This window comes from Peromyscus maniculatus, chromosome 22, assembly GCF_049852395.1.
Source record: "Peromyscus maniculatus bairdii isolate BWxNUB_F1_BW_parent chromosome 22, HU_Pman_BW_mat_3.1, whole genome shotgun sequence".
In the NCBI taxonomy this organism is placed as follows: Eukaryota; Metazoa; Chordata; class Mammalia; order Rodentia; family Cricetidae; genus Peromyscus; species Peromyscus maniculatus.
In genome coordinates, this window is record NC_134873.1 from 18768435 (window position 1) to 18796063 (window position 27629).

Genomic DNA, 27629 nt, shown 5'->3' on the forward strand with positions numbered 1-27629 from the left:
AGACCCTTACCTAACAGTTAGACATTAAGTTCTCGGAAGAGAACAAAGGAATTTATCATTGGTTTGACAGTGGTTTTCTGAATATGGAAGGCCAAAAAAGGAGAACAGTGGATACAAACTGAGCTTAAGCTGGGCATGGTAGCGCATGCCTTTTGATCCCAGCACTCAGGAGGAAGAGGTGGACAGATCTCTTGAGTGCCAGGCTAACCTGCTACATAGGTATTTCCATGCTACATAGTGCTACGAGTGAGGCCTTGTCTCAAAAAGATAAATTATATGTTTTAAAATGGCTTTAAATTTTTTTTTTTTTTTTTGTTCATCAAAGAACAAAATAGAATGAGATAGAACAAAATGGAACACTTAATAGAATGAAAAGGCAACCTGGAGAAGGGCAGAAAATACTTACAAATGGTATCAAATAAATTCTGACTATATGAATAAAGAAGGTTAGGGGCTGTCTTAGTCACTGTTGTATTACTGTGACAAGACACCATGACCTTGGCAACTCATAAGAGAAAGCATTTCATTGGGGCATGCTGACAGTTTGGAGGTTTAGTCCATTATCATCTTGGCAGGGAGTATGGCAGCAGGCGTCATCCTGATCCAAACAGAGAGGTGGGATAAAGTGTGCCTGAGCTTTGAAACCTCAAAGCCCAACACCAGTGACACACTTCCTCCAACAAGCCCATACCTCCTAATGGGTCTAAACTTTCTCAGCTCGGGCCACTCCCTCAGGACTAAACATTCCAATAGATGACCCTCTGGGGGCCAATTCTTACTCAAACGACCACAGGGGCAAAAGACGTGAGCAGATTTTTTTTTTTTTTTAACCCAAAGTCAACACACAGATGGCAAAATAAAAATGCCTTGGAAAGGACAAGGAGGAAATGGAACACTTAGGATAGAAATGTTAAAGACGGTGGCTGTTGGGTTAACTCTTCCTGTTTCACCTTGGTGTCGAACACTTCAAGGGAGGAAGTATTTGTTTTAGCCCCTGATTTCAGTCCATGGCCAGCCTTCTCTGTTGCCTCTGGACAGCAGTGGTAGGGGAGAGCATAGCCATGACAGAAGGGATTTGTGGAGCAGAGTTGCTTACTTCATAGCAGAGAAGGGTAGGGTATGGAGGACAAAGGATGTCTTTCCCGCACATGACCCTCGTGAACTGTTTCTTCCAACTAGGGTCCATCTGTTTTCTGTCCCCTCTCCAGGTAGTACCCACCAGCTGGACAGCTGGACACCGAACATTTAACACAGGGGCCTGTGGGGCACACTACACATTCAAGCCATATAAACAGTATGGAAATTACCGTATGATCCAGCAATTAGGATTCTGGGTAGATAGCCAGGGAAGGGACTCAGATATTTGTTTTTGAGACCATCATGTTCAAACATATTTGTACACCAGTGTTCGCGATATTACAGTAACCTTAACAGAAGCAACCCAAACTTTCACCAACAGACAGCTGGGAAAAGGTGTTTTATAGGTACAGTAGGACATTATTCAGCCTTAAACAGAAAAAAAAAAAGTGATATCTGGCAACATGTTCAACCTTGAAGACAGGCCCATTAAATAAGCCAGACACAAAATGGACAATTATTGCATGATTCCAGGAATGTGAAACTCCCAGAGGAGTCAAAACCACACAGCCAGGAGAGAAAGGCTAGAAGAAAAAGAGTTGTGTTTCATGGGTTCAGAAGTTAAGAAATTTATGAAGAAGTGTAATGTGGTCATAACGATAGTTTTGATTGCCAACTTGCCACGATGGAACATTACCTAGGAAGAGAGTCTCAGTTAGAAACTCCCTTGGCTATGTCGGTCTGTGTACATGCCTGTGATGGGTTTTTCTCAATTGAGGTGGGAAGCCCCACCTTGAATGTGGACGGCCCCATGTCCTAGGCCAGGCCCTAGTGGTCAAGAAGTTGCTGAGCCCTTGTTTGCCGGCGTAGTCCACTCTCTGCTCCTGATTATGGATGTGATGTGACCAAGTCCCTCCAAGCTTCTGCTGTAACTTCCTTTCCTCCTGGGTTGCTTTTGTCAGGGTGAGTTATCACAGCAACAGGAAACCAAACTAAAACAGCAGGTTCCATAACAGTGTGAAGGGACATCATCCCTAAGTAATCATTAACGTTTCTGTGTGCCATATTTGCACACGTCTGGTCTTGGTATGTGCATGCAGAGGCCAGAGGAAGATGTCGGGTGTCTGACTTTGCTGGTTTCTCTTGTTCCTTTGGAACAAGGTCTCTCACTGTACGTGAGCTAGGATAGCAGCCAGCCCCAGTGACCATCCTGTCTGGACCCACCACCATCACAGCGCTGGGGATTGATATTTGTTATTAGCTTTCATTTTCGTCATCCCCTTCTTTTTTTAAAGATTTATTTATTTATTGTGTATACAGTGTTCTGCCTGCATGTATGCCTGCAGGCCAGAAGAGGGCACCAGATCTCATTACAGATGGTTGTGAGCCACCATGTGGTTGCTGGGAATTGAACTCAGGACCTCTGGAAGAACAGCCAGTGCTCTTAACCTCCAAGCCACCTCTTTTGGCCTCGGTTGTTTTGGTTTGGTTTTGCTTTTGTCTCCAGTGGGTCCTTCCAGGCAAGCATTCTACCACTGAGGAAGATCTGTCTCCAGGCCCCTCAATCAAGTTGTTCGTCATCCATCTGTGTTGTCAAGTGTATGAAAAGCTGATTCCTCTTTATTTCTTGTGGGAAGCTGGCTCCCACCTTTTCAAGTGTTCCTATGAGGAGGAGAAAGGAATAAGAAACTTTCAGATAGAAAGATAGCGGAGAGGAGACAGACAGAAACACAGGATAGCTTTGGGAGGACCTGGATCAAAATCAAAATAACAATTGCTAGATAAAGCACACTGTACAGCCAAGTGCAGACCCTTTCCATATACCTGGTAACCATGTCCGTGGTCCAATCATCCCCTTATGCAGCCCTGCTGGGTAAAGCAAGCTCAGATTCTCAGACCCTGAGTAAATTCTCGCTAGGAATCCTCTGTGGGTCTCTACAATTGCTGGGGACTATTGTGTGGTTGTATTATAGTTTAGCCAGTGAGTGACTGAGTTGGTTTTAATTAACTCTTACCTATTCCTAACAATTAAAGCTGCTTTTGTGCACATCTTCTAATGAGCATATGATTTGATTTCTCTTGGGCAAAAACCTCTGATTGAAAGGGCTGCTGGATAAAGTGATGGCTACATGGTTAGCACTCCATGAAATATTTGTTTTCCTAAATAATCTACATTCTGGTATGATGGTATGAAGATTCAGTCCTTCCATGTCCCTGACAACATCTGGGTCAGTGTTTTGGCCATTTTAACAACTGTGTAGTGGTATCTTCCCAAGGATGAGTGCCGCCTGACACCCATAGATCTTCTTTCATGACATATGTATTGGCTAATTTTTAGGTAGAGTGAGAGGTATAGCTCTCCAATGGTCTCCAATGGTCTGCAACTTGATTTCCAGTTGCTCTAGCATATTTGTTTGTTTGTTTGTTTGTTTTGGAGACAGGGTTTCTCTGTGTAGCCCTGACTGTCCTAGGACTCACTCTGTAGATTAGGCTGGCCTCGAACTCAAGAGAGGTGCCTGCTGTTCCAACACATTTAAAAAAACTGATTTTTCCACAGAACGACATTTGTACCTCTGTTGAAAGCCAGCCTTGTAGTATATTTGTGGGTGAACTTATTTTTTGTCCTTCATTGACATATCTTTTGACATAGTTTTATATCTTTGAATATTACAACATTGCATTAATTATTGCAGCTTTATAAATAATTCTTGAAGTCAGGTGATGTTATTAATCTTTCAACTTTATTCTTATAAAATCAGAGAAGCTGTATTAGAGCCTTTATTTCTCTATGAATTGGAGTACTAGATGACCAGTTTCTACAAAAATGGGTTTTTATTGGAATTTATTTATTATTTTGAGACAAGGTCTCACTCTGCAGTCCTGGCTGGGCTAGAATTTACTCTGTAGCCAAGGATAGTCTCAAACTCAAGGCAGTCCTCCTGACTCAGCCTCCCAAGTCTGGGGGGGATTACAAATGTAATCCCAATTTGAAATTATATTTAAGGAATTCATCAGCTGGGGGAATTGACATCATATGATGGCTTCATCATTTATCTTATGATGTGTGATTTTTTTTTCTGGTTTTTTCAAGACAGGGTTTCTCTCTGTAGCTTTGCCCCTTTCCTGGAACTCACTCTGTAGCCCAGGCTGGCCTCGAACTCACAGAGATCCGCCTGCCTCTGCCTCAACGATTGCTGGGATTAAAGGCGTGTGCCACCACTGCCCCGCTTGATGTGTGATTCTTTCATTTCAGTAATGGCAAGTTCTTGTGAATATGCCTTCTACATCTTTTGTCAGATTTACCCTCAATGGTACTATAAGTAAAAATCAATTTTAAATGATATTCCAAATATTTTTTTAAAGAATTATTTATTTATTATGTATATAGTGTTCTGCCTGCATGTATGCCTACAGGCCAGAAGAGGGTACCAGGTCTCATTACAGATGGTTGTGAGCCACCACGTGGTTCCTGGGAATTGAACTTAGGACCTTTAAAAGAGCAGCCAGTGCTCTTAACCTCTAAGCCATCTCTTCAGCCCAATATTGCAAATATTAATTTACACTGCATATTATAAGTATTGTTTTCTTATTTCTTCTGTTTTTGAGTGGGGGTTGAGACAAGGTTTTTCTGTGTAGCCTTGGCTATCCTGGAACTAGCTCTGTAGACCAGGCTGGCCTCAAACTCAGAGATCTGCCTGCCTCTGCCTCCTGAGTGCTGAGATTAAGGATGCTCACCACCACCACCCAGCCAAAAAATATTCTAATTTCAATTTTGTTGTTTTGTTTTGTTGTTTTGAGACAGGATCTCTCTATGCAGCTCTGGCTGTCCTGCTCACTCTGTAGACCAGGCTGGCTTCAAATGCGCAGAGATCCTCATCCTCTTCCTCCCAAGTGCTGGTATTAAAGGCATGTACCATTATGCCTTGCTTAATTGCAGTTTTAAAGCTCAGCAGTCATGCATGTATAATCTCAGAGGGTCAAAGGACTGTCGTGAATCCAGACCAGCCAGGGCTGTACAATGAGGCCCTGTCTCCAAGTTAAAAAATAGGGCCAACAGCTTGATTACCTTAGTTCTGACCCGTGAAATCCACAGTAAAAGAAAACCCACCTCCTAGAAGTGTTCCTCTGATCTCTGCAGGACCACAGCATGTACACCCTCATGCACACCAACACACACACACAAATATTTTTTAAAAAATCATTTATGACTGAATTGATGAGTAGAAACATTTACTTTGTTTTTTATACTGATTTTTCTTCCTCTATGTTGCTAAACTCAGTGTTTGTACAATCCTCTGGATTTTCTATCCAGATACCAATACCATAGCCAGGAACGGAACACATTATTCTCAACAGAGCTGCTCCCTTTGAAGGACTGCACTGGCTCCACAGCCTCCAATACAGCGTTGACGAGAAGCAGAGATCGGCATCCTAGGGCTGACCTTGCATAAGAGCCACTGGTGTGTCACGCCAGGTGTGATGCTTTCGTGAGCTCTCCACCGTGTCCTGTGTCAGGCTCACAGACACATTACCTGCTGAGCGCGCACTGCTTCTGTTAATCAGAAAGGACAGCTTGCTATCGTGTTCTCTGCATCTGTCAATACGTTTGATGTCTTGGGTCTGTGAATGCTACATTGTCTTCAGACTAGCACACCAGCTTCAGGATTTACCATTTTCTAGTTTGGGTTTTTACTCGGATACTGCTAGGATTATACTTGCTATGGTTTCATATTTTCTGCTTAGTTTATGTTTCATTTGTCCTTCTTGACTCATGTGTAATTTTGAGAGCTGATGTCATTAATTTGAGACGGTTTTATGTTTTGAGGGAGGGTCTTGCTTTGTGGCCCAGACTAACTTGGAAAGATTACCGGTGTGTGCCAGCACCCAGTACTGCCTCCTTCTTCTCCTCCTTCTAATTCTTCTTCCTCTTCCTCCTCCTCCATTTTATTATGTGTATTTGTGTACATGCAGGTGACATGGAGACCACAAGATGGCACCCAATCCCTTAAGTGTGGCTTTTTGGGGCTGGATGTAGTAGCTCACACCTTTAATCCCAGCAGGCAGCAGGCAGAGGCAGGAGGGTCTCTTGAGTTTGAGGTCAGCCTGGTCTATATCATGAGTTCGATGCCAGCCAGAGCTACAAAATGAAACCCTATATGAGAGAGAGAGAGAGAGAGAGAGAGAGAGAGAGAGAGAGAGAGAGAGAGAGAGAGAGAGAGAGATACTGTACTTGGGGCGGAAGAGACACTGGTCTCCAAAATAACCTGGGTTCTGTTCCCAGCACCCAGAGGCTCACAACTACCTGAAATTCTAACTCTAGAGGGATGGGGAGCCCCTGCCTCCAAGGGCACTTGCATACAAATGCACACACCCACACACAGACATACATCATTAAAATAGTATCTTTAAAATGGTTTATTAGAAAATACATATTTTAACCTTTTTTAAAACAACTTCTGAACACCTGTCATTTTAGTATGTAAACAAAATGAGTTTGCTTATGAAACACCTCTTTTTGTTGAATGCAAAACATAGCAATGGTTTTGGCAAAAAATTATGTGGCTGAGCCATGAAGTAAGCTAGGCTTTCATCATAGAACACCGTTTAAGACAATGATGAAACAATAGTCTTTAGATTTGGGCATTTCCAGAAATGAACAAAATGAGTGTCACTTAAAACAATGGATATTGTTTGTTGGCAGTGATGAAATTTGAGCTTTAAAAAAAAAAAAAACAGCAAAGAAATGTTTATTTGCCACCATGAACTTGACAGATTTCCAACAATTGAAATTTTCTGAGAAATTAAAAATACAAAAGACACACCCACATGGTCTTTGATGTTACATAAAGAATTTGAAAGTCACACTGGAGTGCTCTCCCATCCTCCTACCTTGTGGGAACACAGAAGCCACACAGTGACAGAGCTGGGGATTGAACCCTATTTCCTGATCTGTCCCATGATGCTTCCCCTCTGAGCATGTCCTGTTGTGGCCAGCCAGACTCCTCTCTATTGTTCCCCTCTGGCATCACTGTCTGCTAGGGAGGAATCCAAGACTCCTCTGGGGGAGAAAAGCTCTGCAATTAGACTAAATATAGCTGGGAGAGGCTGCATCTCATTTGGATTAATTATCCTGTCACCCATCAGAAGAACAAAGAGTGAAGAATTTCAAGCCTCATCATTTCCATTCCTTTCACTAGCTTGGGCTTTTATGTAATGGGCCTGACCCTGGGGCCAGGAGACAAACACTACCTTGATCGTAAATGTTGACTGGCTGAGAGATAATGCCTGGGCTGCTGAGGAAGACAATGGCAAAGTATTGCTTCCATCCCCGGCACAAAGACTCCATGAGAATCAGGGAGGCTTGAGTGTGGGATCCCTGAAATGCATGGGTCTCAGTATCAGGATATGCTGATGAGTAACCTTGCCAACAGGCAATCACACGGTTCGGCTGTCACTCCGTCTGCAGCATCCTCCTGTTCTTCAACCTGACACACACTGAGCAAACAGCCAATCATCTTCTATGCAATAAAGAAGCCAAAGAAACTCACTGAGTCTCTAGGACTTGAATCCAAAACCAAGATTAGAGAAATTCAGTAGTGAGAAAGGGTCAGCCATTAGTTAAGGTTTGGGATAACAAAGGCTTTTCGTTATTGGAAGTTTGTTTTTGAGATGAGGTCTCATCACATAGTTCTGGCTGTCCTGGAACTCACTATGCAGATCAGACACAGAGATCCTCCTGCCTCTGCCTCCCAAGTGCTGGGATTAAAGGTGTGTGTGTACCACCACCACCTGGCTGTTTCTTCTCTCTTAAGCAGCCCCCCCCTTTTTTTTAAATTGAGACAGGGTACACTGTATATATAGCCTTGGTTGATTTAGAAGTCAATATGTAATCCAGGTTGACCTCTGCCTTCCACATGCTGGAATTAAAGGTGTTTGCCACAACACCCAACGTTTGTTTGTTTGTTTGTTTGTTTGTTTGTTTGTTTGTTGAGACAGGGTCTATGTAGCCTTGGCTATCCTTGAGCTCACTTTGTAGACCAGGTTGGCCTTGAACTCAGGAAAATTTGCCGCTTCTGCCTGCTGCGTGCTACATCAAAGAAAGGTATGTGCCACCACATCTAGCTAATGCTTTTTTTCCCCTTAAGATTGATTTATTTTTATTTTATGTGTATGATTGTTTGCCTGGATGTACCACATGCATTCCTGGTGCCCACAGATGCAAGAAGAGAGTGTTGGATCCCCTGGAACTATGTGTGTGTGTGTGTGTGCTTTTTTAAGATTTATTTATTGTGTATACAGTATTCTTCCTGCATGTACACGTGCATGCCAGAAGAGGGCACCAGATCTCATTAAAGATGGTTGTGAGCCACCATGTGGTTGCTGGGAATTGAATCCTGGACCTCTGAAAGAGCAGCCAGTGTTCTTAACCTTTGAGCCATCTCTCCAGCCCCTTATTAGGTTCTTATGTGGATGAAGTGCTGTAGAACACTTAAAACCAGTCACAACAAAAGAATTATATCATATCTAATAAGAAAAAGAATCCTGTTAGCCATAAGCATTACTTTGTGACTCCATGATGCAAACAGAACATGAGTGGGTGGACTCAGAAGTTGTTATAAATGCAATCCACAACAATAATAGTTTAACACCTGTAATAAATTTCAAATGAAAACTGTACAGGGAAGAATGTTTTCTAAGTCAAGTCTCAATGCTAATAAAAAGAATTTCACTTCTTCTGCTAGTGGGTCATACAATACAGAGTTCACAGGACTCCCATGACAGTTTAGCAGCCAAGTGAAGAAGGGTGGGAACTTGGCTCGATCACCTTGTATACGGAAGAACTGGGAAATACTCATGCTGCATCTAGGCATCTAGCACGGGGGTTGGGAGGGGTACCTGCTGATGCCCTGTTACCACAAGTCAACAGGTCAGAACGGCCTTGCTTCTCTTCGGCACGGCCTACTCCTTCAAGACAGGGCTGTGTTTCAGACGCCGGTATGAGACCAGAGCTGTCGCCTCTACCCAGAAGCGGGAAGCCAGAAGCAGCCTGGAATTCAATTCAGCTCAGTGCAAGGGGCAGAGGAGCTGGGGAAGCAGGATGCTTGAGACCCAGACGAGAACCGGCTGGTCATCATCAGCATCTTTCTCTGTGGGTTAGCTTCTACCCCTCGGTGATTCTGTTCTGCCCCTTGCTCCAGCTCACCCCCTCTCTTGCCACTACCCCAACTCTGTCTGGCCTTATGTTGTTTAATCTCACTCTTTCCCGTCCTCAGTTTTGTCCAAATCTGATGGTTTTGCTGGAACTATGTGGGAAGAGCAGCAATCAAAGCCAGTCACTCTGGGAGCCTGGGCCACCCCCAAAAAGACCAAATTGGATCAGTCCTGCTCCAGCACACTTTTAAAAGAGGGATACGAACAAATGAACCGAAAACTCAGATCCAGTGGCCTAGAGATGATTTGGCTCACTTGCCTATCTTGCTAGAGTTTTCTAAGGGTAAATTGAGCATGGTCTTTTTCTGGAGTGTCGTGTCTGAATAACCTGTTTGTATAAGACAACTCCGTCCAAGTACAAGGTCCTGAGCAGGGTCTCCAGGGCCTGAACCCCTCTCCCCCGTGGAGCGGGGAACCAGCCAAATATAACCTTCACCAATGAATGATGTCAGAATGCAGAGCACTCTGAAACAGCACTCTTGTGGGTTGGTACTGTCAGGTGGTTTCTCAGTACTTCTGAGAGGTTAGTTCCCTGTGCCCAACCCACCCTCTCCTCCGTCATGGACAGCTGTCGTGGAATACAGAGGGCCAGGTTACTAAGACTTCGAAGTAAAATGTGTTTCTGTCTGGGTATAGCCTGAAACAAATGACTGAAGACTCAGAAGTTTCCTTCTAGACCAGTGGTTCTCAACCGGTGGGTCATGACCCTTTTCACTGGGGTCGCCTAAGACCATCAGAAAACAGACATTTGCATTAGGATTCATAACAGTAGCAGAATTATAGTTATGAAGTAGCGGTGAAACTAATTTTATGGTTGGGGGGGTCACCACAACATGAGGGATTGTATGAAAGGGTCGCAGCATTAGGAAGGTTGAGGACCACTGTTCTAGACAATAGTTTCTAAGCCGGAGTACTGTTGAAATCTGGGGAGCTGTCCTGTGCATTCAAAGACGCCTTGAACCTCCCTGGCCTTAACCCACCACACCCTGCTGATGTTTTTCAATGTTAACCCTGATTCTTACTCTGATGTCATAGGTCCCCGCCCCACCCCAATTCTCTGAAACATCAGTCACTGCTCTTAACTTCTGAGCCACCTCTCCAGCAAAAACAACAATTTATTCCTGTGTATATGTGTGTGTGTGTGTGTGTGTGTGTGTGTGTGTGTGTGTGTGTGTGTGTTTCTCTGTGTGACACATTCATGTTGCTTCCTGGAAAGGACAGAAGAGGGTGCTTGATCTACTGGAGCTAGGGGTGACACACAGTTGTGAGCTGTAGGGCATGGGTACTGGGAGCCAGACAGGGATCCTCTCAAAAAAGTAGTGTTCTCAGGGTTGGGGATTTAGCTCAGTGGCAGAGCGCTTGCCTAGCAAGTGCAAGGCCCTGGTTCGGTCCTCAGCTCCAGAAAATAAATAAATAAATAAATAAATAAATAAATAAATAAATAAATAAATAAATAAATAAATAAATAAAGTGGTGTTCTCTAAAGGATAAAATGATAGATAGATAGATAGATAGATAGATAGATAGATAGATAGATAGATAGATAGATGATTGCTAGATAGACAGACAGATAGATAGATAATTGATAGATAGACAGACAGATGGAATTTATTCCAGTGGCTTACAGGCTGTGGTCAAGATTTAGTGTATGTCGGGCCGGGCGTGGTGGCGCACGCCTTTAATCCCAGCACTCGGGAGGCAGAGCCAGGCGGATCTCTGTGAGTTCGAGGCCAGCCTGGGCTACCAAGTGAGCTCCAGGAAAGGCGCAAAGCTACACAGAGAAACCCTGTCTCGAAAAAACCAAAAAAAAAAAAAAAAAAAAAGATTTAGTGTATGTCTTCTGACCTCAAGGTTTAGGGTGGGTCTCCCACCTCAAATCATACAATCAAGAAAACTCCCTCACAGATGAAACCAGCTGTTTGGGTTTTAATTAATTCCAGATGTAGTCAAGGTGATAACCAAAATTAGCTACCAGACATGGCAAGTACCCTTAACTACTGAGTCATCTCTCCAACCCCTTGTCTAATTTTTTGAGGAAGAGTCTCATGTAACCCAGACTGGGTTCTGTAGCCGGAAGTTTTCATGTATCCCATCTGCCCCACAGCAGCTTATGAAATAATCACTCAGAGGCTTAATATTAATTACAAACTGTTTGGTCCATGGCTCAGGCTTCTTGCTAGCCAGCTCTTTCATCTTAAATTAATCCATTTCTATTAATATATGTTTTGCCATGTGGCTTCATGGTGTTAGCTGTGTTCCATTACATCTTGCTCCATCCTCCACCCCACCCCAACCCACCCCACCTCACCTCCCACTCCCCGGCAGCACACAGCAACTCCTCTGACTCCGCCTTCCCTCTGCCTGTATCTGTGCTTGGATTTCCCATCTGGCTCTATTCTGCCTTGCCATAGGCCATAGCAACTTCTTTATTAACCAATGGTAGCGACACATATTCACAGTGTACAGAAAGACCATGCCGCAGCAGGGCTCAAACTTACTGTGTAACTGAGGATGGATGACCTTGAATCCTGATGCCCCTTGCACCCCTCTTGAGTGCTAGGATTATAGGTCAACATCTTTTTCACCTCCTTTAAAAAAAAATCTTCCTCCTCCTCCTCCTCTTTCTTCTTTATGAATGGGGTCTTACTCTGGCACTCTATAACCCAAGTTGGCCTAGAAGTCTCTATATAGCCTAAGCTGGCTTTGATGTTGCAGGTAATTCTCCCATTTCAGTTTCCCAAATTCTGAGAATGCATCGGTGAACCACCATGCCAGGATCTTTTTCTTAGCTTCTTAGGCATGAACTAAAGTGCCTACTGACCAAAGACTCAATTCTCTCCAGGAAAATGGGGAGGAAGCCAGATTTCTTTAGATCCAAACAGTGTAACAGGTACCAGCCAGTTAGGAAGTTCTTGGGATTATCACTGCTGTTCTGCATACTTCAGCCAGCTGCAGAGCTTCTTCCTTCCTTCCTCCCTCCTTCCCTTCTTCCCTCCTTCCCCCTCCCTCCCCATCTCCCTCCCTCCTTCCCTCCCTCCTTCTCTCCTTCCCTCCTTCCTTCCTTCCCTCCTTCCCTCCTTCTTCCTTCCTTCCTTCCTTCCTTCCTTCCTTCCTTCCTTCCTTCCTTCCTTCCTCCCTCCCTTCCTTCCTTCCTTCCTTCCTTCCTTTTCTTGAAATGGAGGTGTCTCTGTGTAGCCCTGGCTGTCCTGAACTCACTCTGTAGACCAGGCTGGCCTCCAACTCAGAGATCCACTCTGCCTCCAGAGTGCTGGGATTAAAATCATGCATCACCACACCTGGCTCACATGTTAATTTTTCAGCAACACATTCTTGCATTTTACAAGACTGTTATGGTGGGGTCTTACGGTATCATCTCCTTGGCACAAATGGAAAAACCGAGGCCCTACACTGTTCAAGTTGCCAAGATGCTATACGGTGACTCACAGTTGAAATCAGACAGGGTTGCTGTGTCGACTCTTTCACAGGATTCCAGAATGGAGCTAAGAGATCCGTTCCCAAACCCCATGTAGTCTAGTTCCTTTGAGTGAAGACATCATATCCTCTGTGGTGTGGGCTTGGAAGGGGCAGAGGAACAGGACCTGGTGTGGAGCCAACAGCCCCTAAGCTATGCCAAGCCAGTGTGGCAGCAGGGAACACAGGATGAATAGCAGGCAGGATGGGACTGGCCTGGTCAGAGCAGGCAGAGGCAAAGCACACAGCGTTTATCGCAGGGCTGAGCAAGATGAGGCAGAATCCCGGACCCAGCGTCTCGCTCCACTCCAGACAGGACAATTGAGGGCATTGCTACTCCAGAGAGTCTGGAATCAGATAAGGCAAGGAGGGCACTTGGCAGGCTGCCCACCTGTGTTGGGGAGCATGTGTGTTAAATGGCACGCTCACTCAAGTGTTCATTGGGTGGACTAGCACGGTAGAGAAGTCAGTACTCCCTGCACATATTCTTGTACATTTAATGGGACTCTTTCGTTCTTAAAAAGATGGTATGCTTGAGCTGGGCATGGTGATAACCCATATATATCTGCAGTCCTAGCTACTCTGGATATGAAAGCAAGGCTCACCGGAGTCTTGGAGTCCCCCCCCCCCCCCACACACACACAGACTCTCAAAAGGAGAGGTAGGAAGAGAAGCTGTGCTTTGGTCATATGGGTGCTTAGAGTGTGGTTGCTCATGTGGGATCCCCCGGAAGTCCAGAGAGTGAGGGAGGCCAAACATGTAACCTTCCAGAGGACATGGCTAGGGGAGCCTCAGGGGACAGTGACTCAATTTACCTTTCTTAACCTTCCAGGGAGGCTTTGGGACCAGAATGAGGACTCACACCTTCCTACTGCGGGTCAGGATGAAATACATACGTGTTGCTGGGCGTGATGTCACACGCCTTTAAATCCCAGCACTTGGGAGGCAGAGACAGTCAGATCGCTTGAGTTCGAGGCCAGCCTTGTCTACAAAGTGAGTTACAGGAAGCCCTATCTTGAAAAGAAAGAAAGAAAGAAAGAAAGAAAGAAAGAAAGAAAGAAAGAAAGAAAGAAAGAAAGAAAGAAAGAAAGAAAGAGACAGAGAGAGAGAGAGAGAGAAAGAAAGAAAGAAAGAAAGAAAGAAAGAAAGAAAGAAAGAAAGAAAGAAAGAAAGAAAGAAAGAAAGAAAGAAAGAAAGAAAGAAAGAAAAGAAACGCATGCATGCCATGTTAGGTTCCATTGCTGTTGTATCACACCACCAGCAGCTCCTGGTTAGTCTCTTGCTGTTCTAGAGGTCAGGAATCTAGAAAGCATTTTAGAGGGCAAAGGTCAAGGTGGATACAGGGGTAGCTTCTGCTGGAGGCTCTGAGGAGAGCCCAGCAGCCTCCCAGCTTCGAGGGTCCTCCTCCAGTCCTAGGCTTGCCCTCATCTCACACTGTCTCTTCTTCCTCTGCTCCCATCAGCACCCCCTTCCACCCATTCCATGCCTGTCTCCCTCACGCATCCATTCTTGTGACGGCATCTTCCTGGCAGGGTAATCCAAGAATATCTCCGTACCACTCCATCTAATTCAGTGTAATCACATCTACAGAGCTCTTCCTTCTGTGATATAAGCTTCATAGGCTCCAGGTCTGAGGACATGAGCCTCTCCGGGCGACCATTATTTAGCCTATTATTTGTGCTAACCATGGAAGTCTTTTCCTGTAACAAAAAAGCTGCCCGTTCAAAAAACTCTTGCCCCTGATTTCTAGACTTCTTAATAATCGAGGTGAGTCCATGGCACAACGGATGTTTGGATTGGGTATATCAGTTCACATTGCTGAGAAACGTGACCAGAAAAGAGACCCTTGAAAACATAATTGCTTCAGAGCTAAGTGGCTTCAGAAGTGAGGGCTAGACCAATGTTTAGGCTAATTCTCCATCAAGGACACAGAGGGACCCGTAAATTTCATTCATAGTGAGCTGCAGGTTACAGAGATGATGATTCCCGAAGGTGTAAGGCATTGTGTGCTGCGGGCCGCAGGAATCGATCATAAGAACTCAGCTGGTTATGGCAAAGTCACTACCTGGAGGGATCAGGGAATTCCTCTAGAGGAAGCCAAATTCCAAGGAGCTTTTGGTGTTACTTGGCTTGTCCTGGAACTCGATCTATAAGCCAGACTGGCTTTGAACTCAGAGATATGCCTGTAGTTGGTTTCTTAGTTTTTCAGGGCCTGCTACCCAGCTCCCAAATACATACATGGAGACTTTTTCTTTCTTATGAATGCCTGGCCTTAGCTTGGCTTGTTTCTAGCCAGCTTCATTTAACTTAAATTATCCCATCTACCTTTTGCCTCTGGCCTTTTACCTTTCTCCATTCTATATTCCTTCCTTCCTTCCTTCCTTCCTTCCTTCCTTCCTAACTTTCTTTCTTTCTTTTGTTTGTTTGTTTTTTGAGACAGGGTTTCTCTGTGTACCTTAGAAGCCTGTCTTGGAACTCCCTCTGTAGCCCAGGCTGGCCTCAAACTCACAGAGATCCGCCTGCCTCTGCCTCCTGAGTGCTGGGATTAAAGGCATGTGCTACCACCGCCCTGCTCACCTTTCCTTACTCCGTAGCTGGCTGTGTGGCTGGCCCCTGGCATCCTCCTCTCCTCCCTTTTATTCCATGACATCTGCCTGCCTCTGCCTCCCTGAGTGTTAGGATTAAAAGTGTGCACCACCCACCACCATGTAACTAAATACAAGGAGTTTTACGGGGGAGGGGAGAGGCACCTGAAAAATGTCTATCTTTTTTTTTTTTTTTTTTTTTTTTTTTTGGTTTTTCGAGACAGGGTTTCTCTGTGTAGCTTTGCGCCTGTCCTGGAACTCACTTGGTAGCCCAGGCTGACCTCAAACTCACAGAGATCCGCCTGCCTCTGCCTCCCGAGTGCTGGGATTAAAGGCATGCGCCACCACCGCCCGGCTGAAAAATGTCTATCTTGTAGGTGGTATCTACCTTTCTGGCTTTGTTAATGTACCTTCCACAAGACAGAAATGGGTTAAGGTGTATTATTTGCTTTCTGCTGTCTTTTGGTAGAATGTTTTTGATGAGCATATATTAATGATACACTAATAACGAGTCTGTTTTATTATGATATTTTCATGCATGAATAATGTATTTTGAGCCTACCTGTCCTGCTATCTGCTCTTGTCTCCCTCCTAATCCCATTAATACTGTTCTTCTTCCTAACTAATACCCTTCCAGTTTCTCTCTCTCTTTCATATGAGTGCACACACACACACACACACACACACACACACACACACACACACACACACGAGCACCCGGGTGAAGTGGGTGAAGAATAATCTACAGAGACATGGGTACCTTACCAATGACTACTCCATGGAGGAAAATGCCTCTCCCTCCCCCATCAACCATTAACTGTCTATAAATCCTTCAGGAGCTTCGGCTGTCCACTTTCTCTCTAGCTCCACCGCCCTCCCTCAGCTCTCCTCTTCAGAGGACTCACCATCCACCAGAGTCCCCTAAACTAGGAAGCCCTGCGAACTGAAGGCTGCAGCAGGCCACCGCAGCACAGGGGCTCGTGAGCAGACCGAAATTGACAGCAGCAAAGCAGATGGAGAGGGAGAGGGAAGGGAGGCATAAAATGACGAAGGTCAGCACAGGCTCTGCCCTTCTGGGTGAGGGCCCACCTCTGTGTCTCAAGGCTTCCAGGGACTCCGGGGCTGTCTGTTGTTCTTGGAGCCACAAGATTCCTCTGTGTTTGTAGTAAGTTTCCTTTGGCTGAAACTAATTGGCTGAAATTCTATCCTCAAAAGGAAGCAACCAACCCCATGAGGACAAATCTGACTCCTTGTGTCAACAACTCCCATCCTTGCTTGCCCTTCTCAATGGTTAAGTGGCCAGCCCGAGATGTTCAGGCATTATGCAGTGTCACAGGGTCTCGGGCCATTTCCAGCTTTCCATGCTTATTGACGGTGCCACCACCAACGTGTGGAAGAGTTAACTTCTCTGCAGATAAGATCACAGAACACGGAGGGGTTCTGCTTGTCTGTCTTCTCCAGACTCCCCTCCGGCTCACTGACGCCAGTCCCAGCCATGCGGCTCTTTCCCCACAGCCCTACTTAAGTCAGGTTTTATTTTTATTTCAATTTGTGTAATGGTACTTTGCAATCACCGAACTGGTGCCTCGAAACTGCTGGTTTGATTCAATGAGAATTAAATTGGATCATATACACAGAGACCTGACGTACAGCAAATTGGATTTTTAAATCATTATTCTGAACTATTATTTAATTAAAACGCAGATATTATCTTATTATAAATCTTTTTCAAAAATATATTAAAAAATAAAAATAAATAAAAATATATTTTGCTGAATGATGGGTTCGCTTATCTACACAAAACTCCTTCTCAGCCATGGTAGCTACCCTGGAGCTCAGCCCTCAGCCCCTTCTCCTTCCATTCTCACTGGTAGGGACGTCACTTATGACTTTAATACTGTCTACATGCTGGGAACTCTCCAATTTGTATCTTCAAAGTGAACCTCCCCCCTGTCCCTAAGCACATCTAACTGTCTGCTGGCTCTCTCCACTTTGCAGTGGCATATCATACCATGTGTCAGAGTTGAATTCCTGCTCTCCACCTCAGCAAATACCAACCTGATGCTTCCAGGTGCTCAACCCAAACACATCTGAGTTATTGCTGCCTTGATCTCGCCTACCCCATATCCAGCCTCTATATCTTTTGGGGCACTATATTTTTATTTTATTTGTTAATGTTGATGAGAGTTTTGCTTATATGTGTTTTGCAGCACTCTCTTTTAAATATATACTAAGGGCCAGAGAGATGGCTCAGCTGTTAAGAACACTAGTTGCTTTTTTAAAGGCCTGTGGTTTGGTTCATAGCGTCTGTGGAGCTCATAATCGTCTGTAACTATAGCCTCAGGGGATCTGACACTTCTTGTTTGGTTGGAGCCTCTGGCTTGCCCCTGCACAGTCTAGAAAGCCCCATCTCTCTCTCTCTCTCTCTCTCTCTCTCTCTCTCTCTCTCTCTCTCTCTCTCTCTCTCTCTCTCTCTCTCTCCAGACCCCACACACTCAGAGAATCTCCTAACAAAGGAAAGGCACCAAAAAGCCCTGTTCCAAATTCTTGGTGGCTACTGAGGCTGCCTCCCCTGAAGTTGCCAGCTGCTCAAGTCCCCGCCCAAGTGCTCAGCTTTTGACCGTACCTGGGCACAAACCCAGCTTATGGCAGACTCGTCATCACCCCTCACCTACAACCTATAAAATCTCCTGCTTTAGTTCGGGGGCGCCACTTCTCTGGCCTCGATCTCTGGAACCTGAGAACCCGCCCGAGAGTTGCTCTCAATAAACCTGTTGTTATACTTTTTCAGTTCTACTTGATCTGGCTACTGCATCAGCAAAGAAACTTATTGTGGGGTTGGGGATGGGGCAGAAAACCTATTACTTCTGACCTCTTTGGGCTCCTGCGTGCATGTGGTGCACATACATACACGTATATAAAATAGAATAAATACTTTTTAAAAAACATAAAACATCTGCTAAACAAAATGCCATCTTTACAATGTCCCAGCAACTTCTCACTCCTTCATCCTCATCACCCTGGACAAGACACCATCATCTCTCAACTGTAAAGCTTTCTAACTGGGCTTCCTCCCATCAACATGGATCCAGAACGTTATCTGGGGCCTCACTCTCCTGCTCATGAGCCTGCTCAGCACTGATGCATCATTAGGTGGCTCAGGGCCAATCAGGATTTCCTCAGGGCCAGGAGTGTTGACTGTTCTGACAAAGAGACCCATGAACAAAACTGGGGGTCTGCTTGTTAAGGAAGAAATGGGGGTAAATAATGGGTAGGCATCTAAACAGTCCATCATAGGTGAGAGGTCATGGTCTTGCTATGTAGCCTAGGCTAGTATTGAACTCATAACCCTGCCTTGGCCTCTTAAGTGCTAGGGTTATGCTCAGTTTATACTTTGGTTTTGGTATCAGTATAATAAATACTAGCCTCTGGGTGAATTAGGAAATTGTCACTTCTCAAATACCTTTTGGAGAAACTTGTGAAATAATAGTAATTACTCTTCTTTAAAGATTTTGCTTTTTTTTTTTAAATTATGTGTATAGTGTGGATCTCTGTGTGGATATGTGCACATGAGTACAGGTGACTATGGAAGCCTGAGGAGGGTGTTGGCTCCCCTGAAACTAGAGTTGAGGGTGGGGGTCACCCCTGAGAGCCATTTCTACAGCCTTTTAATTCGTCTTGAAATGTTTAGTAGAAGTTACCTATGAAGCCATTGGAGTTCAGGCTTTTCTTTGTGGACTTTTCTGGGGATTAAATTTGGGGACCCCATGCACATTCGGCAAGTGCTGTGCCTTGTGGGGCTTTTCTTTGCTTCTGAGAAAATCTCTGTCCTTGCTGGTCTGTTCAGTTCTTCAGCTCTTTTGAGCCAGTGTTGACCATTTCTGTCTTTCTGAGAACCCTTCCATTTCGTCTTTGTTACCTAATTTGTCGGCATACAATTGCTCAAGATATTCCCTGTGCTTCTAGTTCCAGAAAGTCGGTGGTCATGTGCCTCTTTTGCTGCTGATGTTAGTGATGAGGTCTTTTTCTCGTGGTAAGGCTAGTTAAAATCTTGTCTTGTTTCTCTTCTAAAGAGCAGTGTTTGCCTCCATTGGCGCTCTCTGTTTTTCTATCCGCTCTTTCTAGTCTCTATTTCACTGACCTCAGCTCTCAACTCCCTCCTTTCCTTATGATTATTTTGGGTTTGGATTCTCTGCCCTTTCTTGGTTCGTTTTCCTTCACTTTGGTACTAGGGATTTGTCTTAGTCAGGATTTCTATTGCTGTGAAGAGACGCCATGACCATGGCAACTCTTATAAAGAAAAAACATTTAATTTAGCGAGGCTGACATTTGCAGAGGTTCAGTCCATTATCCTCCTGGCAGGAAGCCAGGCAGCATGCAGGCAGACATGGTGCTGGAGAGGTAGCTGAGAGTTCTACATCTTTCAGGCAACAGGAAGTGGTCTATCTCACTGCGGGTGGCTTGAGCATATATGAGACCTCAAAGCCCACCTCCACAGTGACACACTTCCTCCAACGAGGCCACACCCACTTCAACAAGCCCACACCTCCTAACAGTGCCACTCCCTTCTTTCAAAGCAACACAGGATTGAATCCAAGCCTTTGCTCTATAACTGAGCTGTATCCTAGCACTTTTATCCTGTCTTCAAACTCAAAACCTTTAAGCCTCAAGTACTGAGATTGTGTGACCCACCTCACCTGGCTCCTGTGTCTGTATGTGTGTGTAGAAGTTGACACTGGATGTCTTCTACTGCTTCCCACCTTATTCTTTGAGACAGAGGCTGTGGTGGTTTGAATAGGAACCCCCCCCCCAAAGGCTCATGTGTTTCAATACTTGGCCCATTGGGAGTGGCATCTTAGGAGGTGTAGCCTTGTTGGAGTAGGTGTGGCCTTGCTGGAGGAAGTGTGTCACTGTGGGGGTGGGCTTTGAGGTCTCAGAAGCTCAAGCCAGTTCTTTTTCTGCTGCATGCTAATCTGAATGTAGAACTCTTGACTCCTTCTCCAGCACCATGTCTACCCGCACACGGCCATGTTTCCCACGGTGATGACAACGGACTGTACCTTTGAACTGTAAGCCAGCCCCAATGAAAAGTTTTCCTTTATAAGTGTTGCTGTGGTCGTGGTGTCTCTTCACAGTAATAAAAGCCTAAAAAGACAGAGGCTGTTACTGAACCTGGAGTTTGCTGATTTGGGTAGACTAGAAGGTCAGCAATCCACAGAAATTCTCCCATCTCTGTGCCCTTCCCATCACTAGTACTGGGGCCACAAGCATATGCCACCATGCCCAGCTGGGTACTGGGGGTCTGCACTCAGGTCCTAATGCCTGCCCATCAAGTAGTCTTACCAATTGGGTTATCTCCTTGGGTCTCCTATTCTTGTTTTTGTGAGACAGTCTCATCTAGCATAGAAGTCTCTTTATAGCTGAGAATGACCTTGAACTCCTGACCCACCTCTCCCTCCTAAGTGTTGAGATTGTAGTTATTCGCCACCACATTCAGCTTGTGCTCCTCATTTTTAAAGAGTGAGAGTATTGGACAATTTGCTAAAATAGTAACCACGAATTAAAAATTACATCATCAAAGCTGGGTATTGTGGGGTACCTGTTACTGTGCACTGGGGACGCTAAGGCAGGAGGATTGCAGTTTTGAAGTCATTTTGGCCATATATAGCAAGACTCTATCTTAAACATACATACTATGCCAGGAGGTGGCACATGCCTTTAATCCCAGCCCTCAGGAGGCAGAGGCAGGCAGATCTCTTGAGTTCGAAAACCAGCCTGGTCTACAGAGCAAGTTCCAGGACAGCCAAGGCTGCACAGAGAAACCTACAAATAGAAAAGAAAAGAAAAGCAGAGAAAAGAAAAAGACTATGCTGGGAAGAAGCGGCTTCAACAGCCTTCAAAGTAGACATATGATTTGATGTTTCACTTCAGAGCCTTGCTATTTTACACTTTTTATCTGCAAGCCAGAGCCTTCTTGTTTAGTTTAATTACCTCTCTTAAGAGACAGAGGATTAGAAAAATAGGCCTGGAAGCAGGGCTCAGGGGCAGAGCGCTTTCCTAACGTGATGAGTAATATTAACAAATCCATGCGCTCTAGAATCACCCTGAGACAAGGCTCCGGGCACACCGGTGAAGGATTATTTAGGTCCGCCTGTGGGCATGCCTGTGAGGGATTATCCTGATTAGGCTAATGAAAGTGGGAAGATTCACTGGAAAGAGGGCGGGGGAACGCTGTTCTCTGGGCTGGGGCTCTGCACCACTTAAAAAGAAGGAAGCTCTCTGAAGCCTGATCAGTTTCTCCTACCAGGACTGTCCTGTCCTGATGGACTGTTCCTTGAAATGCGAGTCAAAATAACCCCTTTCTCCTTTTATTTATTTATTTGTTTTGTTTTGTTTTTTTCGAGACAGGGTTTCTCTGTGTAGTTTTGGTGCCTGTCCTGGATCTCACTCTGTAGACCAGGCCGGTCTCGAACTCACAGAGATCCACCTGGCTCTACCTCCCGGGTGCTGGGATTAAAGGCGTGCGCCACCGCCATCTGGCCTTTTTTTCTTTCTTTCTTTCTTAAGATTTATTTAACTTTGTGTGCATTGCTGTTTTGTCTGCATGTATGTCTGTGTGAGGGTGTCAGTTTCCAGAGTTACAGACAGTTGTGAGCCTCCACGTGGGTGCTGGGTATTGAACCCAGGTCCTCTGGAAGAGCAGCCATTGCTCTTAACCCTTGGGCTATCTCTCCAGCCGCTCCCTCCTCCTTTTAAGTTACTTTTTGTCAGCGACGTTAGCACAGTGACAGTAACTAGTGGAGTCAGCATGCACAAAGCCAAGGGTTGGATCCCCAGCGTAGTAAAAACTGAGTGTGGTGGCCACCCTTGTAATGCTAGCCCTAAGGAGGCAGAGAGAGGGAGGAAGATCAGGAGTTCAAGGCCAGCCACAGCTACTTAGCAAGCTGGAGGCCGGTGTGGGCTACAGGAGACCCTACTTCAAGTAAAATAAAAATAAAAAGGACGCTGTCCCTCTGAAAGTAGCGATTTTCCTTGACTCCCCACCATTCACCTTCTATGCCCACCATCTCTGGAGCGCTAACCCTGTTTCAGTGTCTGGGTAGATTCTGCCACCCACCCCAGGCTCCCCCAGCCCCCCAATGTCTCCTCACGCCCCAGGAGCTGGCACCCTCCCACGCTGCCCTCAGTTTCTCTGACTGTGTTTCCTCAAATAGCCTTGATTTGTGCCTCTGGCGGTTCATCGCGCCCCGTCATCCCCACCTGGGTATTTATGCGCGTGTCATCACACCTCGCTCTCCTCTCAGACGGTGCGGAAGTTGGCACTTTGCAGAGTTTTCCTCTCCCTCCATCCACACAGAGAATAGCTGCTGCTGGTGAGGAGCACGAGACCAGGCATGAGTGCCTCCCGAGAGTGTACTGCCATCAGAAACTGCTCCTAAGCAAAGCTGGATTTGGAGCTGTCCTGGTACCAACCGGGGAGGGAGGCGGGCCGGAAGTGCAGGTGTGGTCTCCACCGGCGGGCACGTGTGTCTGCCACAGAGCCTAGCAAAGAGCTTTTTTTTCTTTTTCTCTTTTAACCAGTATACTAAATACCCCGGTACAGGGGTCACCCGGACATGATGTAGCTCGGGGACATGCCAGCAAGACTGCTTCCAGGCTAGAGCATCTTCCGATGCGGTGACTGGGTCCCTGTCGGTGTATTCTGCCTAATTCGCAGGACGTGGGGCTTCTGCTTGGCTCTAGAGACCTCTCCGATCCTGTCCAGAGTCTGGCTCACTAATTCCTATTCTCTCAGCTGCTCCAGTGTGGGTCGTAGACATTGTATTACAACCATTGTCATAGTGACTAGCTGTTGGGGACTCACCAGGTGACGTTTGAAGTGCAAAACCAATCTACCCGCTCTCCTCTCCAAGTACCTTCCCTGCAGCAGCACACACAGACTTCCGAAGGCCTTCTCTCCGCTCCTGCCAATCACTCTCCCGCGCCGCCGCCTCCGCTGCACCAGCCAGCTTTGCTTATCTCCCCCCTCCTCTCAGCCGAGCTGCTTCTGCCTCTGGAAAGGAGAGCTCTCCAGTCACGACCCAAGACAGATGGGCCTGGAGCCTTAGTGAGCGCCTCGCCAGCAGCGGCTGAGTGTTCTGCTTCCCAGTCGATCAGTCTTTCTGAAAACCAGCCTCCGCATCTCACCTCCAGCTAATGACATCTTCCCGGCTCTCCCCGCTGTGCCCTGGCTCTCTGGAGTCTTCCGGTAACTCTGGGCTTATGAACTGCAGGCTGCCCCACTCAATCGACCCATGTTGATCTCAGTCACAGACTCTTCATCACTGATTAATGATGGGCAGGGAGCTAAGTGTGCAGAGTTATCGCTGTAGCCATCAAATCAGATGTGGGCAGTATCATTAACGTCGTGTTATCATCATCCTGCCGTATGGTATTTCATCATGAACGCAAGTAGTAAGCCGTAGTAGTTAAGGTGACGTTTTGCTGATGACTCAGATCTATATCTGTAAATTAGATCTGACCTCTGACTCATAAATCAGTAGAACATGAACTTGGAACTCCGTTTCAACACCTGCAAGGTACTTATTTGGCCACTAGAAAGCAGAGGGCAGTGTTTGGGTCTGTTTCTTTTTCTGGGGAGCTTAAAGCTACCTGGGAAAGTGCCAGAGGGTGGAGGAGTCCCTAACACTCAAAGAGGAGGAAGACAAAGGTGGAGGCCATTGACTGACAGTCTACTGTGTGCTCACCACACTCCTACTGTGTGGGATCTTTTTGTCTACCTATGCTGGCTGGTTTTATGTCAACTTGACACAAGCTAAAACCATCTGAGAGGAGGGAACCTCAATTAAGAAGATGCCTCCATAAGATCAGGCTCTTTTCTTAATTAGTTATTTCCTTAATTAGTGATTGATGAGGGAGGACCCAGCCCATGATGGGTGGTGCCATCCCTGGGTTGGTGGTCCTGGGTTCTATAAGAAAGATTGACCAATCAGGAGTAAGCCAGTAAGCAGCACCCCTCAGTGGCCTCTGCATCATCTCCTATCTCCAGGTTTCTACCCTTCCTGCATTCCTGTCCTGACTTCTGTCAGTGGTGAGTGATGTGGAAGTGTAAGCCAAATAAACCCTTTCCTGTGGGAGCCCACAGAGGCTTCCTAGTGAGAATTTACTTAGGGTCAGAGAATCTGAGCTTGTTTTACCCAGCAGGGCTGCGTAAGGAGATGATTTGGCCACAGGAGTGTTTACCAGGTGTTTGGAAGGGTCTACACTTGGCTGTACAGTGTGCTTTGATCTTGGAAGGGGGGGTCTTTTGCCTCTCCCCTTGGCATATTATAAAAAGCCCTTTTGAATAAAGAACTAGGTACTGGGTATTGACCCAGGCCCTCCCAAAGCTATCCTGTGTCTCTGTCTTTCTCCTCATTGTCTAGGTCTTTCTTTCTATGTGATATTTTCTTATTCCTCTCTCCTTCACTTAAGAACCCTTCAAAAGGTGGGAGTAGGTCGAAGCTGGTCTCCCACAGACTCCCACACTTTCCTCCCCAAGTTGCTTTGGTCATGGTGTTTCATCACAGCAACAGTAATCCTAACTAAGATGCTACCCCACCTACAGAAGAGGACACAGAGCATGGGGGTGGGAGGGAAATATGGCAGCTTAGACATTACTGGAGAGATTGGGTGTGGTGGTTCATAGCTGTAATTCCAGCTCTTGCGGGGGCAGAGACAGGAGCATTTCAAGTTCTACATAGTTATAAGTCAACTAAGGCTACAGCAATATGTGAGACCCAGTCGTTACAAAGAGAGAGAGAGAGTGAGAGAGACGTGATACAGAACAGATTGAAGCAGAAGGCTGGCTGGATCCAAAACCTGTTTTTTTGATGCACGTGCATCTGAGAAGGAAGGCGGCTGCCTCATTAGAGCTTGGTTTTATTTTTACAAACGGCCAGCTCCCTCCTTGTCCATCCCAAACCCTAGCTCCTGTGGAAGACGTGTTGCACACAGCCATGTGCGCATGTTCGTCCGTGGGGGTGGTGTGTCCAGAGCCTGCTGGGGGCTCCTCTCTGCTTTAGAACATTTTTTTTGTTTTCTTCACCATTATTGTGTGTGTCATGTGTGTGATGGGGTGGGATGTGCCCAGGGACCATGGCGTACGTAACATGAGGAGGTCCAAGGACAGCTTCATGGAGATTTTTTTTTTTTTTGGTTTTTCCGAGACAGGGTTTCTCTGTGTAGCTTTGCACCTTTCCTGGAACTCACTTGGTAGCCCAGGCTGGCCTCGACTCACAGAGATCCGCCTGGCTCTGCCTCCCGAGTGCTGGGATTAAAGGCGTGCACCACCACCGCCCAGCTTCATGGAGATTTTTATCTTTTTACTTTCACCTTTACATGGGCTACAGGGATCAAATTCAGGCGGTCAGGATTGTGTGGCACACTCTCTTACCCAGTGAGCCTTCTCACTGGCCTGGATTCTTTTGTTCCCCCAGTTAGAATAATCAATTGCAAGGTCCAGCCTTGAATCCTAAAGGACTCCCCAAATCCCAGCCTAGGGCCTCAGAAACAGACTTGTGTGAACTCAGCCGTTCCAGGCTGGTGATCGTCTCCAGTTTTCCCTTGAATCTGGCATTCCACTGGTCAGCAGGACACATTCCCAGTCAAAGCTACATTAATGTTTGTTTTGTTTTTGTTTTTTAATTCACTTATGTGTAGCATTTAAAAATATATCACAGGGCCAGGGAGATGGCTCAGTAGGCAAAGCCCTTGCCAAATAAGCCTGGCAAACTGAGTGTGATCCTGGGAACACACATAAAAACCTGGATACAGTGCCACGCATCCATAATCCCAGCATACGTACAGCAAAATGGGCGATGGATATAGGAGAATCTACCAGAAGCTCTCCTAGAAAGTGCGATGGTGGAAACAAGCATGATCCTGCCCCTTCCTGGGAAAAAAAAAAAGAGGAAGGAGAGAGCCAAGTCTCTTTGAAAATTTGTCCTCTGACTTCCACATGGCCACACGCTCATATGCACCTCCCCTACAAAGTTTTGGGGAAAAAAATGAACTATGGGCTGGAGAGATGGCTCATCAGTTAGGAGCACTTGCTGTTCTTGCAGAGGACCTGAGTTCATTTCTCAGCACCCACACAGCAGCTCACAACTGTCTGTAACTCCAGTTCCAGAGAATCTGATGCCCTTTTCTGGAATCTGAGGGCATGTGTTACATATATGCAGGCAAAATACTTATACACATAAGAACTCTTAAAAATTTTAACAAATAAACATGACAGATAGTTTTTACTTTTGAATGTATACACACAACAGAATAAAAAGGCTGAACAGATATTTGGACACCAATGCTCAAAGGAGTATTATTACCAATAACTAAAAGATGGAAGCAACTCCAGTGTCTACTCATGGGTGGCTGGAGAAAAGCTTGTGGTCTATCCACACAGTGGAGGATCCCTCAGATTTCAAAAGGGAAGAAATCCCGTGGCAACCAAACGAGGCATGAACCTTGAAATCATACTAAGTGAAATATGACAGCAACAGAAAGACAAACTGTAAGATGAGACTTCCAGGAGGTTCTGGGGTCGGGAAATTCATAGAGGTGGAAAGTGGAACAGAGATGACCAGGGCCTGGGGGAGTTATGTGCGAGGATTACAGACGTGGGCTGGCGATGGTGGCGAAGTTCTGGCGATGGACAGTGGTGATAGCTACACCAAAATTTAACACACGTGATGCCACCTTGTAGGCTCCAGAGCACATTTTATGGTGTATACATTTTACTACAGTCTCTTTAAACATTTATTTATTTATTATTGGATTTGTTTGTTTTGTTTTGTTTTCTGAGACAAGGTTTCTCTGTGTATCCTTGGCTGTCCTGGAACTCACTCTGTAGACCAGGTTGGCCTAGAACTCACATAAAATTTTACTATTTGTCTGTGTGTGTACACAGGTACGGGCATATGTAGAAGCCAGAAGTCAACCTCAGGTGTCGATCTTTAGGAGATAGCCACCTTAAGTATTTTTAAATTTTATTATGTGGGCATGGTGGTGCACACCTTTAATCTGGGCACTCAGGAGTCAGAGGCAGGTGGATCTCTGAGTTCAAGGCCAGCCTGGTCTACAAATCGAGTTTCAGGACAGCCAGAGCTACACAGAGAGACCTTGTCTTTTTTTTTTTTTTTTTTTTTTAAGATTTGTTTATTATGTGTACAGCATGTATGACTGCAGGCCAGAAGAGGGCGCCAGATCTCATTACAGATGGTCGTGAGCCACCATGTGGTTGCTGGG

The 27629-nt window shown here is 45.7% G+C and overlaps 1 long non-coding RNA gene across 1 annotated transcript; it reads right to left on the reverse strand.

Moving 5' to 3' along the window:
* Positions 1 to 1462: 1462 nt before the first annotated feature.
* LOC143270202 (uncharacterized) lies at positions 1463 to 23799 on the reverse strand. Its single transcript, XR_013047226.1, has 2 exons — positions 22605 to 23799; positions 1463 to 2739 (listed from the first exon to the last, which is right to left on the reverse strand). It is a non-coding gene; the product is annotated as an uncharacterized LOC143270202 (long non-coding RNA).
* Positions 23800 to 27629: the final 3830 nt, after the last annotated feature.